At 41.2% G+C, this 21,067-nt stretch overlaps 1 long non-coding RNA gene across 1 annotated transcript; it reads left to right on the forward strand.

The window, feature by feature from the left end:
* The first annotated feature begins 1,652 nt into the window (after nt 1-1,652).
* Nucleotides 1,653-7,042, forward strand: LOC122173616 (uncharacterized). Its single transcript, XR_006174211.2, has 3 exons — nt 1,653-1,815; nt 2,357-2,454; nt 5,270-7,042. It is a non-coding gene; the product is annotated as an uncharacterized LOC122173616 (long non-coding RNA).
* Nucleotides 7,043-21,067: the final 14,025 nt, after the last annotated feature.

The raw sequence follows: 21,067 nt of genomic DNA on the forward strand, positions 1-21,067 counted from the left end.
TTTATGACCTTTCCTTACCACATGCAAACTTTATAACAGCAATTTTTGCAGCACTCTAGAAACACTGTGGAATCTGCAGTTGTTCCATGCTTATCTCCTTCTGGTAGACGTAACTTCAGACTTATGCTGTCAAAGCTTTCTAGTGTGGGATAAAGACAAAGTGATAAATTGGAAATTGAAATTTAATGGTGAACCAGAGTTAGATTTTGACCAGATACCATTTTGAAGAAAAAAAAGGCATTCTTTAGGATTAGACTAGATGAAATGTAGCATGTAGTAGCCCATTCCTTACATGTTCTAATCTCCCAAGGGTGTGCAACACAATGAATTCACTAGGGAAAAAGTGTTGTCTAGTGATGAAAGCACAGGACTGGGAAATGACAGACTTAGGGCCTCATCCAAAGCCACTTGAGGTTATTGGACTGTCTCCTATCCACTTTAATGGGCTTTGTCTCAGACCCTTAAAGCCTGAGTCTTACACTTACATTGGTGTAAATCCTGAGTAACTATTAAAGCCAATAGAATTACACAAGCGTAAAACTGGTGTAAGTGAGAAAAAGATGCATACTTGGTTTATAATTAAATTACTGTCTAAACTTGGGCAAGTTACTTAACCTCTTTGACTGGACATAATAATACCTTCCTCATGGGACGTTATACTGCTTAATAAATTGCTTGTACAGTACTGTATGATCATTACAGTAGAGCTGCTATATAGGTCCAACTCTATTAGTATTTACCTGAGGCTTGTTTTCCTCAAGTTGCCTAAGTATTTTTGTATTTTCATCTCATTCATCACTAGAGCTTCTTTGTATAGACTCTGCTGTCCTTTTCATTTATTAATGTTATTAAATATCATTGCACATGCCTTATATGTTCTGATTCTGGCTTAGAAATCCAAGTGGTTGCTTATGGATTGCATTTCAGCCACACTTAGAAAAAAGCAAATTCTACAAACTCCAAGGAATAATAGACAGCATAATACCATGTGTAAGAGGCAGATGTGAAAATACAATCCAAGTTTCTAAGGTATCCCCAAATCCTTGTTAAACTGCCAATTGCTTCAGAAAATATCTTTTTAAAGTAGATTTCTCAGTTTAATCCCTTCAGTTCCTCCTAGTCCCTTCTCCCTATTTTGTTTGCTATTGTTCTTTCTACACTGCCCATGTCTGTTGTTCTTTCCTTGTATCTTTGATTTACCTTAAAACAGGGACCTCGTTTTTAAATTCACCAGTAAATTCCAAGAATACTGGTGGCACCGTCAAAATAATAAATAATATACTAATGTAAGGACCGTAACCCTTTCCCCACTCTTCCCTCTAATCATCTGATTTAGAGATGGGAAAAATTAATGCACCTAATTTGGCTCCTGACGATGTTGATATATTGTTCCTTACCATGTATTTTCTAGGAGATTCATTACAGTGGAAAAGCAATAGGAAAGGTGTTGTGACCCTGTGCAACACTGAAAGAACTTGGTATGTACATATAATCACAAGATTTTGAACTAGTTGACTTTGCATGTCAGATTTTGTCCTCTAAAGATAAATACCTTGAGCTAGTCTTTAATGTTGCTTTTTTAAAAGGTCACATTCTTTTCAATCTGATGTAGAGGACTTTGTGCAAGAGACTTTACGTAAGTAAACTGAAATGAGATGCCTTTACCTTTCCACTGTGATAACTACAGCAGACGTGCCATGCTAAGTAATAAGTGTTGGTCCTGGGGCTTTTTCTTACAATGAAATGTGTTAGCCATGCTGAATCGTGCAGGTCTCCCTTTGCAATATCACCATTCTCGAATGTGTGATATATCAAGTAAGTCAAATATCCTATTTTCTAATCATAATTCATTTTCTGTCTCTGTATATTTCATAGAAATGACTACAGAAGCCACCAGCTGTTATACCAGTTATTACCTGATGTAATACCTCCTTATTGCTTATGTAATATCACTGAGTATTTTAAATAGTTCTATCATTTTTAGCAGTGTAGTGATACTCTGCTTAGGAAGTAGTAGTGTAGTTGGATTCAGAAAAGTAATACAGGAAATATGCATTTTTACCATTGCATTTTGAAGGTCACTCATGATGCATAATTCAATGGTTTGGAACTTTATTGCTTCCACAGGTACCATCAATTATCAAGACGCTCAGTTACTGTATGATAGTTTTAAGCTAAATGCTGTCTGAAATAGTCAATGCTGAATTTATCTTGGGAAATAGTTTGGAGTTAGAAGATTTGCACTAAATATCGGTGGCAAGAAAATGGTGGTGATGTCAGTCACGTGAAGATGGACAAATAAATATTACCCATCTATTTAGGGGCATTATTTTTTTGTGATATTTATTCTCTGTAGAGATGATCAGCTGAAGAATGATTTAACAAATCAGCAACGGCCAGAGAGAATGACTGAATACATTTTCATGTATGATACAGAGCAGACTGTTTGAAGAGGTAAGTTATTGAAACTGATGCCAGCACTAGGAAAAAATTGTCCTATTGGAGATTCATGGAAAATTTCAAATAATACCTAGCACTTATCTAGTGCTTTTCATTAGTACATCTCAAAGCACTTTACAAAGGAAGAGGAATCATCATCCATGTTAAATTGTATTTTATGCAGTTTGCTCACATAAAGTTTTCATTTGGAATATGGAATTATCTTGCTTATGCTATACCATTAATCTTCTTGTTGTGTAACCTTACTCTGAAGGCCTATATGACTTCAGGAAAGCCTTTTTCTTTTCCTCTTCAGCAATTAAAACGTAGAATTCCTTTGTGTGAATAAACATAGAATGAATGAAAGTACCAACAGCTCTGGTATACAGTTATGTGCAGAACAGGTATTGACCAGGCAGCAATAGTGCACACTTACCCAGCACCATGCCTCAGCCTCTCCTGAAGGGACCCCCCCCTGCTCCAGGCAGAAGTAGTTGTGCAGTCTCTCTGTCTGTTCTGTTTTTGACATCTCTGCTGAGGAGCCAGCAAGGCATAGATTAGAACCAATTGTGTTTGTGTGCGTGTTGGGGGGACACCTGTTCACTAGGGGCTGGAATGAGATCAACAATTCATTTTGCATAACTCTTAAGTGGTCATTAGAAGAGAATGATTCTTGGTCATTGGCAACTTGAAATGGGTCTGATGACCTAGAAATGGAAAATGCAGTCCCATGAGCTATTCAGGCTCGAACTCTGTGAATAAAATCCTGCAGCCCATTCTCAAGAATTCTGCCTGAGTAAGGACTTCAGGATTAGCTCACAGTTAGCAAAAAGTAATTGACACAAAGGATGGATTTATGCGGATTGCTGGGAATTGCATCCAAAGAAAGCAGAGGTGCAGATTTACACCTTTCTAAAGGAGGGTAAGTATCATTAGCCTCATTTTGCAGGTAGGGTGAGTGAGGCCCGGGCCAGCGTTACTTGTCTAAGGTCATAGAATGAGGCAGTGGCACAGCTGGGGTTAGACCCGAGGTCTTCTGACACCGAGGGCTGTATTGTAGCAGATACAGTTACAAACAACTATTTTTCAGCTATTTTTTACTCATCAATCTACAATGATAAATTGTAAATAAATAAAATATCACCTCTGTGGAAGTGAGTTATGCACCACTAGCCAAAATATTTTTGTTCTCTGCAGTTCCTTGCATTTTTTAAAGAAAAATCTACCTTGTGTCATATGAACTACCTGCAAGAACAAGCCCCTTTAAAGTCATCTCCCTTTGAAGTTTGTATATATAAGAAGATACGTCTTATTCTATACATTTCTACAAATATTCCTTCTTAATCCTGATTATTCTTTTTCATCTTTAATTGAGAATTTCCATGCATAGGAATTTTGATTGGCTCACATTCCTATATAAATGCACCCAAGAGTAATTCATCAGGGTTTCTTTGTTTTAAGCAATCTGATCAGTTCCTATACCTTCTCACTCCCTTTAAAAATCCCCCAGGGTAGGTAAGGGAACATTTTTCTAATCCCCCGCTACTGAGAATGAACTCCTGGACCCTTTTAGAGCACTAATGTCACTGAGCCAAAACAAAACACATTTACAGAGCCTGAAGCTTTGCTCTTGCTGTGCAGTAGGTATAACAGTGACTAGACTGAGATTTCTCTCTGCAAAATGATGGCATGTCTATGTGTGCGTACAGTTATGCCATGTCTGTGGTTACCTGCTGCTGTTCACTGTCCTTGTGGAAACATAATGTGCTGGATCTCACAAGGTTCTCTCAGTCAGAACAATTTTGAACCACATTTGGACTGGTAATTTTGGGGTGCAACATTGTTTAATGCATGGCGTACTGGGCTGGGAGTCGGCACACGTGCATGTTGTTCTTAACCTGCCATTGCACTGCTGTGTGACCTTGGCCAAGTCACTTCACTTGTCTTTGCCTTTTTTTTCCTCCTTGCCACCATTTGTCTGTTTTGCCTATTGGCCTCGCCTCAATTCAGGAAAGCACTTAAGTGCAGTTGCTTAAGTTCATCCCTATTCAGGACAGCACTTAAGCACATGCTCAAGTACTCTTTCTGAACAGAGATACTTTCCTGAATTGGGCCTTAGATGGTAAACTCTTGAGGGCAGGCACTGGCTCTCACTATGTGTTTGCACACTGCCTAGTCAAACGGGGTCCTGGTCTCAGTCAGGACCTCTACACACTATTGTAATATAAATAATACATAATAATAAGGTTCTGGTTCAGGCCTGTTCTCTAATTTAAAAGAAAAAGAACTGAAGTTCTAAGTTTCGCACAACTTTAAGGCTCTGAATCAAACCTTAATCTCCCTTTTACATGGAAAGCACAACTTCTGGGGAAAGAATCCTGCTAATTGTGCCTGGTTCAAACAAGATTCTAGCAGTTCCAGTAATTACACATTTTGTCAATCCATCTATGTTTAAAGTGAGCAAAACCAAGTTCCTTCCTGTCACGTCGGCTGCAAATAATGTTGCTTTCCATTTGGAGAGCTGAATAGGGAGACATAGCATAATCTTCCAGGAGTTTCTTTCCCTTTTAGTTCTTAGAACTCAGAGACTTACTATAACAAGAGCCCTTTCTGTGAAACCTGCTTAACATACTGGACTAAGCAAACTATCTCCTAAAGAGAGTGTGAGCATTTTTTGTGTGTGTGCACGCCTTGCTCTGGGCTTGGTCTTGAGGACGCTTTTGCATTTGTCGATGTACTAATTGAGCAATGCATTTTGGACAGCTTCTATGCTCTGATTTGTTGTGGTTTTTTTTCTCATTCTCCCTTCTTCCCCTTTTAATTTGTCTAGGCAAAAAATCCCTTCCAGTGTTGTTTCCTGCAAAGACCATTCTTAAGAGCCTGTTGGACAGCGCGGGGCTCTTGACGTGATAGCTAATTGGTGAAAGAAAGGCCCTGATTGTCTTGAGGGAACTGGAAAGTGCTGCGTGTGCTGCTGAAAGAGCCTAGGGAGAAGGTGCCCGGTTTCGCTGAGCAGCTGCTGCTGGAGATGTTTGGAGATTACATCAGCATTGGAAAAAAGGGGCAAAAAAAAAAAAAAAGTCCAACTTCACAGAGATGGAGTTTATGGAGATTTTTTTCCTTCCAAAGGTCTTCTGACAATACTGTCATTGTCAATATAAGAGTTGTTAATTCTTTATGAATAGCACATGGGGCCTCTTGACTAAATAGTACGTTACATGTCCCAAATCTGTCAGCTGGACTCTTCTCTCACATGCTAGTGAGATCACTTTGATTGGAATGTAACAGGAATTGCTGGGCTAGCCACACAGCACTGAATACTGCATTATATAATTAGATCTCCCAGAGTATTTTTTTCACATTACTTCATTATTTTAATTTAAATATGGAATCCAGCCTTTTGCTGATTTTAGTGGTTATAATTATATTAATACGATTCATTTTATGGTCCTGTCTCAGTGCTTATTTAGATTATAAACTGTCCCGAAGATTTCCTGACAAGACAGAAAAGGAATAGGGCTCTCAAAAGGGCTTGAATACATTTGAATTGACAATGGAGAGGACTGGACAGTTTAACAAAACGGAACTAGATTTTACCTTTAGGATCAAAGGTGGCTCTTTCCCTGGCTGGAATGACCTTGTCTAGACAAGAGTTCAGTGAGGATTTTTCAGGAGATCTCACACTTACAGAGGGAAAAACTAACTCAACTGACTTCTTATCAAAGTAGGTCATGAAGTTGCATCTGGAACAGGCTTGTGGACGTTTGCCAATTAAATGATCTGGATGGGCTGAAAGAAATCCTATTGTTGAGCAGCCCAAGGCAACCAATGCCGTATATTAATAAGTGAAATGTAATGGCTTGCTGCCTGCTGGCTGAGCTGCTGATCTGCTCTTAAAAATGCCAGCTGCAATGATAGCCTGCATGCAACAACTGACCAGTGTCTGGATGAATATGAAGACTAGCCTCCCACCTCAGCATCCATGCGTATGTGACTGAACAGCAGAAGTAACAGGTTTACCTGCCTCGTTCACTCATTGCTGAGTTCCTTTTCTAGCTCCTCCGATTCAACTGTGCCCAGAGCTGGTTGAATGAAAATGTTATTTGATGAATGTTGCCATTAGTCATCAAATGACTTATCTGAATAATAAAGCAAGCTGAATACCACCACCAAGTTAGTAACTTGAATAACCTATCCAGTGGAAATCATCACTACACATCCAACAGGTGTAGGCCAACTCCAGCAAGCACAGCCAGGCAGGCAACTGGGCATTTAAAATATGCGACACTTCATATCTTCAAAGCACTGTGCACAGAGTTTATTAATCTCCATGACACCTCCATGAAGTAGGTTAGTTTTCCAATATTTAAAATGCAGATAATGGACACAACAGAATTAAATTACTTGACTAAGATCACTTGGTAAATCAGTGGCCCAGTCAGGACTGAAACCCCAGATTTTCCTGCTTAAGCTTGACTCAATATGAAAAGTGAGATGGGAGACTGGATTTTATTTTCAACCTCCAATTGGATTTTGCACTTAGTCAGGACATCTAGGATTTTGAAAGAGACAAGGTGGATGGACAAACATCTGGACCAACTTCTGTTGGTGAGAAAGAGAAACTTTTGAGCCACACAGAGTTCTTCTTCAAGTCTGGGCTTCTCAGTTTCTCTGAAGTCCATCTGCAGAGTGGTTTAGCATACTTGGAATTATATGGAGTGGTCAGAGGCTTCTAGATGGTGAGACCTCTGGGGATGATGATTTATTTATTGCATTTGCTCCAGAAGTAGATGTTGCTGTTAAGTTTTGCTTCCTTTTTCTTCATGTTGTGGAGTTTCCATTTCAGATGGCAAAATTTGATCTCATCCATTGTAGTATGCAGTGTTGTTGAAGCTGTGTTGATCCCAGGATATTAGTAAATCAGTGGCCCAGCCAGGACTGAAACCCCAGATTTTCCTGGTTATTATTGTTAAAGGCAGTTTAGTCTTTCTTTGGGAAAGAGTGTATCACAACTTAATCCAAATCAACATATCTATATTTTTCTACAGTAAAATTAGGAAAACAGTATTTTCCCATGTGAGAACCTAAAATGCAGATTGTCCTTGGCAAGGTCACCTTAATAAAAAATAATAATCCTGGGTTGGTTCATTATGGTAAATAAAAGTGGATGCTGCCACTTCACAGACTGACTTCCATATCTCTTGATGGCTCTTATGATGATATCAGAGTTCAGCCTAGGTAAAACCATAGTACACCCATAAAGAATATCTTTCACCCTCGTATAACTTACATTACCATCACAGGCTGTGTCATCAGTAACCACTAATCAGCAACTTTCATTTGTTGTCTTTTGAGACCTCCTATAATGCAGACCCAGGAGACAGTCCTTCCCCTACAATGTGATGGAAAAAGGAAATGCCAAGTCAATTGGCTTCATAGTTCATGCTCACATTCTGTTCTATTGCTGGTGGGTGACCAATCTGAGAAATAGAGTCCCTGCTATTTAAAGACACATTGTCAACCTGAAATCTAGTCAGTGAAAAACAAATTAAAAGTAGTTTCTACACCTACCCAAGTACCCCTGCCCATTTTTGTGGTTCCTATTTTTTGCAATATTTCTCTCCTTTCTTGTTGTGTGAAGAAACTACACTAGCAACTAGTGAAACCTACTGACTGACCATAGAGAGAAACAGTGAAACTGACTATACACAATGTGCTGACGTACAGACAAAGAAAGTTAACGGAAGAAAATACATAAGTCCATATTATTATTTTTATTTCAGCTACAGTGATCTCAGGTGTTATCTATAACAAAAGGAGGTTAAAAAATGTTTCGATAGAAGTGACTTTTTTTTTAAGTGAGGATATCTGTTTTAAAAATGAGGCTTCATCTAATTTAATGTCCTATACTTTTTCAATTATTTTAACTACTGTATTTTCTGGCGTATAAGACTACCTTGTAACCCAGGAAAATCTTCTCAAAAGTCGGGGGTCGTCTTATACGCCGGGTGTCGTCTTATAGGGCGGGTGCTGAAACTTCCAAGCCGGACTGGAGAATCTGCGGTCACCGCATATGGTGGGGGGAGCTCAAAAACGGCCGCGGCCGCATCCCCGCCGTATGCGGCGACCGTATGAAAGCAGCAAGGGCGGAGCAAGCTGCAGGCGTCCGGGACGCCCGGGGTATGGAAAAAAGAGAGAGAGCGGCGCTGTGCCCAGAAAAACACGCGGTAGCGCAAACACGCCTCTTTCACCCGTCGCCCTTGTATCCTATTACCTCCTTCTCTGCCTCTCAGATCTCGCTCCTGAGGACTGCAGTGAAGCAGCACAGGCACGCATGTGCGAGATCTGAGAGGCAGAGAAGGAGGTAATAGGATACAAGGGCGGGCCAGACGGGTGAAAGAGGCGTGTTTGCGCTACCGCTCTGATAGTCTTGGAGACAGGGAGGGCTGGGCAGGCAGGGAGAGCTGACCAATCCAAGCAGGCTTTGTATACAACAACCAGCCAATCGCCGGTAAGGTACATCGCTGTTGTATACTGGGTACCACATACAGTACAGCACCAGTATCTGTACCTGTTCATACAGTATAGCACCAGTACATACAGTACAGTATACAAATTTCCAACAGTCAAAACCCCATCATGGCTCCACCAGCAAGAAGAAAGAAATATGAAGCCCGTTTCAAACTTAAAGTTGTAAACTTTGCCATGGAACATAATAACTGCGCTGCTGCAAGACAATATGGAGTAACAGAAAAGATGGTTCGGGACTGGAAAGCAAATGAAAAAGCATTAAAGAGTATGCCAAGGGGTAAGTGTGCATTAAGAAGAGGCACCCCACATTGGCCAGAACTCGAAAAACATGTAGCAGACATGGTGAATGAGCATCACCAAAACGGTTATGTAGTGACACGAAATAAAATACGTTTGTTTGCACTTCAGTGGGCCAAATCTAACCCAGATCACAGCAACAGATTTAAGGCCACCGTATCCTGGTGTACTAGATTCATGGGAAGGCATAATATGGTACTGAGGCAAAAGACGAAAATTGCCCCCAAATTACCTGCAGATCTTGATAGCAAAGTAAATAGTTTCCATCGATACATAATACAACAGCGCACTAAACATGGCTATGTGTTAAGTAGTGTTGGAAATATGGATGAAACTCCAGTTAATTTTGATATGGTTGGAAATAAAACTGTCCATCAAAAAGGTGAAAAAACAATTTTAATTAAAACAACAGGACATGAGAAGTCCAGTTTTACAGTGGTACTAGGATGCACAGCTGATGGCGCCAAACTGAGACCAATGATTATTTTTAAAAGAAAAACAATGCCAAAACTCAAGTTCCCTGTTGGTTGTTTTGTACATGTGAATGAAAAAGGCTGGATGGATGAAGAAGGGGTAAAGCTATGGCTTGATAATGTATGGAGCAGGCGACCAGGTGGACTTATTCAAAAATGTAGTCTACTGGTGTGGGATATGTTCAGGGCTCATTTAACTCCCAGCACCAAGCAAAGGCTTGCAAGACTAAACACAGATGTGGCAGTTATTCCTGCAGGATTGACATCGTTGGTACAGCCACTGGATGTGTGCCTAAACAAGCCATTTAAAGATCGCATTCGAGAACAGTGGAATGAATGGATGGTTAGCGGCGAAAAGTCATTCACAAAAGGAGGAAACATGCGTGCTCCACAGTTGGATGTTTTGTGCAAGTTTGTCATAAAAGCCTGGAATGATATTGATGCAGAAACAGTAATCAAGTCTTTCAAGAAGTGTGGCATATCAAATTCATTAGATGGTATGGAGGACGACTACTTGTGGCAAGATGAAGAGGAAGCCGAAGCTGAGACCACACCATCTGATACGGAATTCGATCCATACGATGACTGCCTTACAAATGTATCACAAGATGTCATTGATGTACTTATGATATCAGATGACGAACAGGAGGATTTTGAAGGCTTTTAAAGGGAAACTGTCATGCCAGCAAAACCTGTAAAAATACCATAGCTTGCAGTTATGATGGGCGTTGCTAACTCGCCAGGGACTTGCCCGGCACTTGCTCTCTCTCTATTGTTTGTTATCTTCCTCCTATCATCATCAGTTCCAGTTTGGTTGACAGCTTAGAAAACAAACAGCATGGCAGCTCCCATGGGTTTATTGTCTTATCCTTCCTTTCAGCTTTAGAGTGAATTAGGAAAAGTTTAATCCACTTGCACTGTTTTATGTTTACATGTTTGATGACAAACAGCCTTATGTTTATAAGTGACAGTTTTCCTGCTAAGTACCTGCATGTCATAAGCATTTGAATTAAAATTACCATATTGAAATCAAATCTGATGTTTTTTTAATTTTTATTTGGTGTGCGTTGGAAGAGGGGTAGTCTTATACGGCGAGTATATCCCAAACTCTATATTTTAACTGGAAAAGTTGGGGGTCGTCTTATACGCCAGAAAATACAGTATTTAATTGATCTTTTAGGACTGTGGTTACATATCTTTTAAAATTAATCACTTAAACTATCAATTTAATGGAAGGTTTTGTGATGGAGCTTTTAGATTAATGCCTGTGATATTTGTTAATATGGGAAAAAAGTCAGCTTGTGGGATTGACATGATGGGGCCAGATTCTGATATCTTTACTGCCATTGGATAGCACCTTACTCCACAAATAATCAATTGACTTCAGTGAGTCTAGTTTTGATGTATGGGACTATATCACATGAATAGGACTATCCGTCTGGTTATGGACTTTATGCCAACACAGGCAAAACTCTCACTGACTTCTGTGGACCGGTGTAAATACATAGGGTCACCAGGATGTTGTTAGATTAGAATGTTATAATGCATAATCATTCTCTTCAATGACCTTTGACGAAAGAGTTGTGGGTGAATTTATTGATTGGCAGAAGGTGTGGATGGCGGGTTTCCACATTCTACAGGACTACTGTCCCCAAATTGTTCAGCTCAGTGGAATGTAGCCCATAGCCTGAGGCAGTGATGGTGGCCTGGCTGCAGAGGTGCTCCTCTGCTAAATCCTTTTATTTGGGCTTTGCATGGGTGACGTGAATTTTACTCCCATTAAAAACATGCTGCAGTCAGTGTTTGGCACTATCCTGCTCTGCATCCTTCTATGCTGAATCTGCCCATTGACTTTATGCAACATTGCTACAGAGCTTAGTAGAGACTGATCACCTTGTTATAGTTTTTGGGCCTCCTAAAGAATTGGATAAAGAATTATACACAACTACAGAATTCTACAAGCTGTTTCAAAAATACTATAGAAAGGGTCTTATTCTCTATTAAATTCTCTAGGTGTTTAGAGTAATTTAAATAGAATCCTATTCAGTTTCTATGGAACCTTATTGGTTTCATCCCCGGAGAATTCTATAGGACCTTTCTATAGGGACAGACATCTCATTTATACAGTCACTGTGAAACTGTGACTACAATCACACTATGGGTGTTCAAAGTGATCAGGGAACCATGATCTCCCCCACATTCTCCTTCCCAGCATAGGGTGACCAGATGTCCTGATTTTATAGGGATAATCCCGATTTTTGAGTCTTTTTCTTAGATGGGCTCCTGTTACCCCCCACCCCCATCCCGATTTTTCACATTTGCTGTCTGGTCACCCTATCCCAGCAACACACTCACTCACTCTCTTTGTGCACCAAGATAAGCAGTAACCACAGTCTAGGCCTTTGGACTTCTGTTTTGGTAGGACTGAAGTTGTCCAGTGCTGACAGTCATGCTGACCAACCCAAAGGAGGTGAGATGTGTCAGGGCAATGGTCTTGACTGCTGTACCACCTTGGTCAAGGGAGCAGAGCTGGTCCATTTGGGAGCACTCTTTTTAAAAGGCAATTTCATCTCTCATTCTGGTATATGCTCCCCTGATTGGCTCATTCAGGGTGCCTCATGGAACTTGCACTAGTACACAGCCCCTCTGCATCTGCCTATTCTCAAAAGTGGGCTCTGCTGTAGAAGCCAGAATAAATTGTTCAATTAATTTTGGAGGGGCTTTTTCTATGTATTGTTAAGTGTTACTCTTTTAAGGGCCAGATTCTGACGCCCATACTCATGTTTGGTAGCATCTTCCTCTCAAGTAGTCCTATTGAAGTCAACAAGACTATTCAAGGCAGAAGCTAACACCAGTGTGTAGCAGCATCTGGCCTTATATTAATTTTTGCTCCCTTTGAGATATGGAGAAAGGACCTAATCCTTTGAACTGCTGAGTGGCCTCAGGTGCTGTTAAAGTTGGTGGGAACTTAGGATGCTCAACACCTTGCAGAATTATGCCAAAAAGTATCTGAAATTCTGATTTACTCAATGAGAAGAATTATAAAAAGCTTAAGTGATTCATCTTATTGCCCTCTTATTCCTTTTATTTTATTGTATATTTGTTTTTCTGATGGAAAATATTCAATAAACATAATATTTTAAAAACATACCTAGTAAATGGCTGTGCCTGGCAAGTTATTTTCTGATTACCAGCATATTTAATGATATTGGCTTGAAAGATGCGAGAATACTTGAAACCTGGCAGTTAGTGGTACTCTGTTTAAAACCCATCCCTGTAGTCCTTATTTCAATTAGAATATAATAGCCTTGATTGGAAAGCACTTCAGAACATATTCAAGTTAATCCCTATTCAGCACAGCATTTAAGAAGGTGCTTAAATCCAATTGATTTCAGTGGGATTTAAGCATGTGCTTAAAGTTAATCATTGGGTCCACAGTACTTAGTCGTCAAGATAAGAAAACAGAAATGGATGGAAAGAAACAAAAATACCAATAAAGTATCATGAGTATATTTGCTAACATTTTGTATTACAGAGTGACAACTGTGATAACCATATACTAAGCCATGCCTGAAATTACAGTAAAACCAGTATAAGAAACCAGCAAAGATATTTCACTGTGTGATGTAGTTTCTTCAACCTCAATAATGCTACATATTCAGACTATAATAGTCCCATATTATGCATGGATGTAGAATTACTCCTACACTTTCCATCACATAGCTTTCTATTTTGTTTCAATTATAAGGTTATCCTTTGTTGTTTTAATCAGTGATTGGAGCAAGGAATGGGAGTCAGTGTGCCTAGGTTCTTTTTCTTATGCCAGGTCTCCTAAATCAGTAACAGAGTAAATCATTGTACCTTTCCCTGGTCTACACTGGGGGGTGGGGCATCGATCTAAGATGCGCAACTTCAGCTACGAGAATAGCGTAGCTGAAGTCGACGTATCTTAGATCGACTTAGAATCACTTACTTCGTGACCTCTCGGCGCGGGATCGACGGCCACTGCTCCCCTGTCGACTCCGCTTCCGCCTTTCGCCATGGTGGAGTTCCGGAATCAACGGCAGAGCGATCAGGGATTGATCACTACTCGCCGATCCGGCGGGTAGTGTAGATGTACCCCATCATGCCTGAGTTTCCCCAGCTGTAAAGGGGGTATAATCCTGTCTCATGGCAGGGAGAGGGGCATTAGGGCAATTAGTGAGAGTTTATAAAGTGTTTTGAGATCCTTGGTTAAGAGTTCACATTTAAATACAAAGTACGTTAATATTTTTACACCTTAAGGCAACCAATCCTGCCTCTCTGTTGCACTATAATGCCACACATAGTTCTGCAAAAAAATTTACTAGGATTTGTTCAGGTGGTGGACATTACAGATGAGGGGCCAAGTTCTGCTTTCAGTTATGTTGATGTAAATCAGGAGTAAGTTAATTTATATCGAAGAACTTTTTTTCTCTGGATTTGCAGTTGTGTAATTTCAAACAAATTTGGTCTAACTTGGGCAGCTGCTTTAAACTTCCATTACAAATATTGTGGAATATTTTTCCTGGGCTCTAAAAGTTTCTGAACTGTAAAACTGAATTCATTGTAAGTATTCAGTCTGCTGCAAATATAATTTCTGTCCAACATTCTGCAATGTGCACAAAGTTGGCATTATGGGCTAAATTATGGTATGGAAAACTAATTACAGATAAGCTCATACTCATGCTCTGATGAGCATGTAATTATATTTATTGATTAAAATAAATCTACAGTTTAATTTTGCAATGTCATTACAATGGCATCCACTTACACAATTACTGTCAAACCATGTAAACCAAACTGCAGCAGGGGCTCCCTTAAATGAATCTGGCGATGCAACAGGTGGTCTAATTACTTTAGGTAGGTCCATTACAACAAACAACAGAGAGGAGAAGCTGAAGACACAAGCAGGGATACAATTCTGTTGACTCTCACGAAGGAATCTGAACAGCTGGGGGTCCAGTGGCCTGTTCGCCAACTGCTTACAATGAACTGCCACATCATGAACTATGGCTCAGGAGAAACTGGGCAACCGAGTAGGGCTGTCACCCTAGTTCATATATTAAGGCACATTACTAGGGAACTGGAAAATATCACTAGGATCTATCTGGGTTCCCTTAGTCATCAAGCTGTGGAACAATTAAAGGGCCAAATTCTGGTCTTGGTTATGCTGGTGGAAACCTGGAATAACTCCATAGACTTCAATTGTTATTCTAGATTTACACCAAAGTAAACTGAGATCAGAATATGGCCTTTTGTCTCTAATTACAGATGGTACTAGCAGCACCATCTCTTATTAAGGTTGTCCGACAGAACCCATTAAGAGACTATGCTTTCCGTTGCTTATAGGTTTGGCAAACGTTAACTGGGTTGAAATTTTCTATTATAGGCGTCTGCCTTTTATGAAAATTTCAGCCAGAATGGGTCATAGAAAAAACCCGGGGAAAAATACATTGTTATGTCCATGCAAAAATAAAAGCTGGCAAACTTTATGTTAAAAGTTTTAGTGATCCAAAGCTTTGCAGCAGGGAATTAAAATTTGGTAGGGGAGTGGCCTGTGTGTCAGTGATGTGCCTTTTGCTGTTTCGGTGAAAATCTGCCCAAATTTGGCTGGAGCAGGGCTTGAATAGAATACAGCAAATAAGACCTAGGGCTGCACATTGAATGAGAGGAGGAAACAAACTTTTGAATAGCTGCTCACTAAGTGAGCACCATCTATCCTGTGTACTGAATGACGTAGAAGAAGAAGAATCATAGAAGAAGATTATGGTTGGAAGAGATCTCAGGAGATCATCTAGTCCAACCCCCTGCTCAAAGCAGGACCAACCCCAATTAAATCATTCCAGCCAGGGCTTTGTCAAGCTGGGCCTTAAAAACCTCTAAGGATGGAGATTCCAACACCTCCCTAGGTAACCCATTCCAGTGCTTCACCACCCTCCTACTGAAATAGTGTTTCCTAATATCCAACCTAGACCTCCCCTACTGCAACTTGAGAGCACTGCCCCTTGTTCTGTCATCTGCCGCCACTAAGAACAGCCGAGCTCCATTCTCTTTGGAATCCCCTTTCGGGTAATTGAAAGGAGCTATCAAATCCCCCCTCAACTCTTCTCTTCTGCAGACTAAATAAGCCCAGTTCCCTCAGCTGCTCCTCATAAGTCATATGCTCCAGCCCCTAATCATTTTTGTTGCCCTCCGCTGGACTCTCTCCAATTTGTCCACATACTTTCTGTAGTGGGAGTCCCAAAACTGGACTCAATAGTCCAGATGTGGCCTCACCAGTGCCCAATAGAGGGGAATAATCACTTCCCCTGATCTGCGGCCAATGCTCCAACTAATCAGCCCAATATGCCGTTACCCTTCTTGGCAACAAGGGCACACTGTTGAATCATATCCAGCTTCTCATCTACTGTAAATCCCAGGTCCTTTTCTGCAGAACTGCCACTTAGCCAGTCGGTCCCCAGCCTGTAGCTGTGCATGGGATTCTTCCATCCTAAGAGCAGCAATCTGCACTTGTCCTTGTTGAACCTCATCAGATTTCTTTTGGCCCAATTTGTCTCGGTCACTCTGGACTCTATCCCTATCCTCCAGCGTATCTACCTCTCCCCCCAGCTTAGTGTAATCTGTGAACTTGCTGAGGGTGCAATCCATCCCATCATCCAGATCATTAATGAAGATGTTGAACAAAAACGGCTCCAGGACCGATCCCTGGGGCACTCCGCTTGATACCAGCTGCCAACTAGACATTGAGCCGTTGATCACTACCCATTGAGCCCGACAATCTAGCCATTCATCCAATCCGTACTTCTTTAACTTGCTGGCAAGAATACTGTGTGAGACCGTATCAAAAGCTTTGCTAAAGTCAAGGTATATCACGTCCACCGCTTTCCCCATATCCACAGAGCCAGTTATCTCATCACAGAAGGCAATCAGGTTGGTCAGGCATAACTTGCCCTTGGTGAATCCATGTTGACTGTTCCTGATCACCTTCCTCTCCTCCAAGTGCTTCAAAATGGGGTCCTTGAGGACCTGCTCCATGATTTTTTCCGGGGACAGAGGTGAGGCTGACTGGTCTGTAGTTCTCCGGATTCTCCTTCTTCCCTTTTTTTAAAGATGGGCACTATATTTGCATTTTCCCAAACATCTGGGACCTCCCCTAATCGCCATGAGTTTTCAAAGATAATAGCCAATGGCTCTGAAATCTGCAATCAGCCAACTCCCTCAGCACCTTCAGGCGCATTGCATCCGGCCCCATGGATTAGTGCATGTCCAGCTTTTCTAAATAGTCCTTAACCTGTTCTTTCACCACCGAGGGCTGCTCACCTCCGCCCGATAGTGTGCTGCCCAGTGCAGCAGTCTGGGAGCTGACCTTGTTGTGAAGACAGAGGCAAAAAAAGCATTGAGTACTTCAGCTTTTTCTACATCATCTGTCACTAGGTTGCCTCCCCCATTCAGTAAGGGTCCCACACTTTCCCTGACCACCTTCTTGTTGCTAACATACCTGTAGAAACCCTTCTTATTACCCTTCACATCCCTTGCTAGCTGCAACTCCAATTTGCTTTGGCCTTCCTGATTACACTGCTGCATGCTCGAGCAATATTCTTATCCTCCTCCCTAGTCATCTGTCCAAGTTTCCACTTCTTGTAAGCTTCCTTTTTGTGTTTAAGCTCACAGAAGATTTCACTGTTAAGCCAAGCTGGTCACCTGCCATATTGGCTATTCTTTCTGCACATCAGGATGGTTTGTTCCTGTGCCCTCAATAAGGCTTCTTTATTATTCTGCTGCTCTCCTTTCTTCCTTTTGTCAGGATCCTGAACGCGACCATCTCATGGTCATTGCTGCCCAGGTTGCCACCCACTTCTACTTCCCCTACCAATTCTTCCCTGTTTGTGAGCAGCAGGTCAAGAAAAGCTCTGCCCCTAGTTGGTTCCTCCAGCACTTGCACCAGGAAGTTGTCCCCAACACTCCCCAAAAACTTCCTGGATTGTCTGTGCACTGCTGTATTGCTCTCCCAGCAGATGTCAGCATGATTGAAGTCCCCCGTGAGAACCAGGGCCTGTGATCTGGAAACTTCTGTTAGTTGTCTGAAGAAAGCCTCGTCTACCTCAGCTTTCTGGTCTGGTGGTCTATAGCAGACACCCACCACGACACCACTTTTGTTGCTTTCACCTCTAAACTTAACCCAAAGACTCTCAACAGGCTTTTCTCCAGTTTCATACTGGAGCTCTGAGCAATCATACTGCTCTCTTACATACAGTGCAACTCCTCCACCTTTTCTCCCCTGCCTGTCCTTCCTGAACAGTTTATACCCATCCATGACAGTGCTGCAGTCATGTGAGTTACCTCACCACGTCTCTATTATTTCAATCATGTCATAGTTCCTTGACTGTGCCAGGACTTCCAATTCTTGCTGCCTGTTTCCCTGGCTTCTTGTGTTCATGTTCAGGCACCTAAGATAACTAGCCAATTGCTCTACATTCTCAGTATGAATCAGAGGCCTCCCTTGTTGCACCATCCTCCTTATATTTCCTCCTGGTATCCCACTTTCCCACTTACTTCAGGGCTTAGGTCTCCATCCCCTGGAGAACCTAGTTTAAAGCCCTCCTAACTAGGTTAACAAACCTGCCTGCGAAGATGCTCTTCCCTCTCTTTGTTAGGTGTATCCCATCTCTTCCTAGTAATTCTTCTTCCTGGAACAACATCCCATGGTCGAAGAATCCAAAGTTCTCTCTCTGACACCACCTGTGTAACCATGCATTTACTTCCACAATTCGATGGTCTCTACCTGGGCCTTTTCCTTCAATATGGAGACCAGCTTGCACTTCGTACAAACAAAGTCGCTTCTATCCTCTGGGAGAAAGACAAACATGGCACATCCTCTGCAGGTCACAACAGCTGCACAGATAGAGGTCCGGTGGAAAAATTAATATGTGAACATGTAATTAAAGACTGTACAATAACAGATAAGCACAAGAGGGGTGAATTAAAGTTCTATAGATTACCTTAATTTTCACATTTCCTAAATTTGGAGTGCTTGACTTTACACTCTTAATAGTGTTCTTTGAGCATTGTGTGCGTGTGTGTGTGTGTGTGTGTGTGTGTGCGCGCGCGCGCGCGCATATGCCTATATATATTTGTCTAGATAAGGGTAATTTTTATCAGCTATGAAAAGGGGGAATTATCTTTCAGGAAATAGTGGCATCCCCGATTAGTCTTTTTGACCCATGGACAAATGAGGCCCATAGCCAGTGAAGAATACAAAAATCTGCCTTTATTTCATCGGCCCCTTCAAACCCTTTTGCTGTCTGACTGATGGAGAGGCAATGGCTCTTTCCCAGTGGAAAAAAGCTGCTTCAGAGGTAGTTGAGAAATGCTTGATTTAGGGTGGTCATTCTTTTTTCTCCTCCTTTCCACATCTTACTGCTGCCCATTGAAAAAAATTGTGCACACTTGACATAAACAATCATCATCCATTCTCTTCCCATTTTGAGCACTGTGAATGTGTCCTGGAAATGGTGGCTGAAGGGAGCTAGTATGGTGTATCTGGGAAGATGCCAAATATATTGTAAATTCTCTGAGGCAGGATACTGTCACTGGGGTTCCCCCATTGTACAGGTTCTTGTATATTTGTGACAATATGAAAATAAAAGTAGCTAAAGAGTAGTGAGTAAAGACTCAACACATTCAGCCGGCAGATTGGACTGAAAATCAACCGCAATAAGACAGATATCATGACCTTTAAAATTGCATCACCATCACCAGTACAGATAGAGGATTATGTTCTCACCAGTGTAGAAACATTCACATACTTGGGCAGCACCATCAGCCAGGACGGTGGAACAAGCCAGGACATTCGGAACAAAATCAATAAAGCCAGGAACACCTTCAGGAGCTTAAATACAGTCTGGAAATCATCAAAATACAACACCAAAACCAAACTCAAGATTTATCAGAGCTGCGTACTTTCAACACTACTTTATAGTGCAGAAGGCTGGGGAATGAGAAAGTATGACAAGTCCAAACTGTCTTCATTCCATACAACCTGCCTCAGAAAAATCCTCCGTATCTTTTGGCCCAGAACAATCTCAAACCAAGATCTATTGACACAGTGCAGCCAAGAGGATCTGAGCACCATCATTGACAGGAGATGTTGGAGATGGATTGGTCATGTGCTTCGGATGGAACCTGATTCCATCACCAGAGTAGCAATAAGATGGACACCTGAAGGCAAGCGAAAACAAGGCGGCCCGAAAACAACATGGCGAAGAGCTGTGGAAGCTGAACTGAAAAACCTGGGGTACAGCTGGGGAACCATTGAAAGACTTGCCAGAAACAGACAGGCGTGGAGGAGCTTCGTCACTGCCCTAAATGCCAGAGGCATAATAGGAACATGATGCTGCTGATGAAAAAGTAGTGTGGTCTGCTGGAAGGGAATGATACAAAAAAGGGCAAGAGTAAAATTTTCAAAAGTGCTTTAGTGACTTAGGAGTCTAAGTTCCACTTTCAAATGTGACTTAGGCACTTAGGCTCTTAAATCCTATTGATGCTCAATGAGTCTTTTGAAAATAAGTCTTAAGCACTTTTGCAAATCCTACCCAGCATCTCAAATTAGTCATAATACATGAAACCCTATCTCTTTCTTCTGTTAACTCCAAGAACCCCTGAATAATTGACATTTTTTTCTAATAAAAAATAAATAAGTAGATCATTATTTGGTGGGTAATATAAATTCCTCTTTCTTGTAATCATTCCACAACTTACTCAGATTTCCCCCCATCTCTTACTAATGGGTGTTGCTCGTTCTTTGCTTTTTTTCTTATGAATAATCTCCCCAAATCAACAATTAGCAAAATGCAGGGATTGATATCTCCAGCTAGGACCCTTTGTATGGCTCTGGCAACTAAACATCTCTCCAGCAAAATGTTCCCATGTTATTTTAGCAGCAATTATTTAGTGTATAGCCTATGAGAATGATGCTTTCAAAGGGTGGAAAGAACTGGATTCTATCTTCTGTTTTTTTTCACTAAAATGTTGTCTTCGCTGAAGTGAAAGAAGAAAGCACGGTGGTAATTAGAATAATGAGAATTTATGGGTTGATACCTTTTCCCCTGATATGGCTGTAAATGAATGTTTTATATACCAAAGCCAGATCCAGGAATCCCCATTTTCCAATGGCATCCCTTTCTGGCTCTGGTGGTTCATGAGATATCTGATCTTATGCCTATGCTCACTTGTTCTCTCTCTCTAGAAGTGCTTTTTTTGGCACCCATACAGGATTGAATATAGCAAGTTCCAGATTTTCTGGGCCT

The sequence above is a fragment of the Chrysemys picta genome, chromosome 4 (assembly GCF_011386835.1).
Source record: "Chrysemys picta bellii isolate R12L10 chromosome 4, ASM1138683v2, whole genome shotgun sequence".
Lineage (NCBI taxonomy): Eukaryota > Metazoa > Chordata > Testudines > Emydidae > Chrysemys > Chrysemys picta.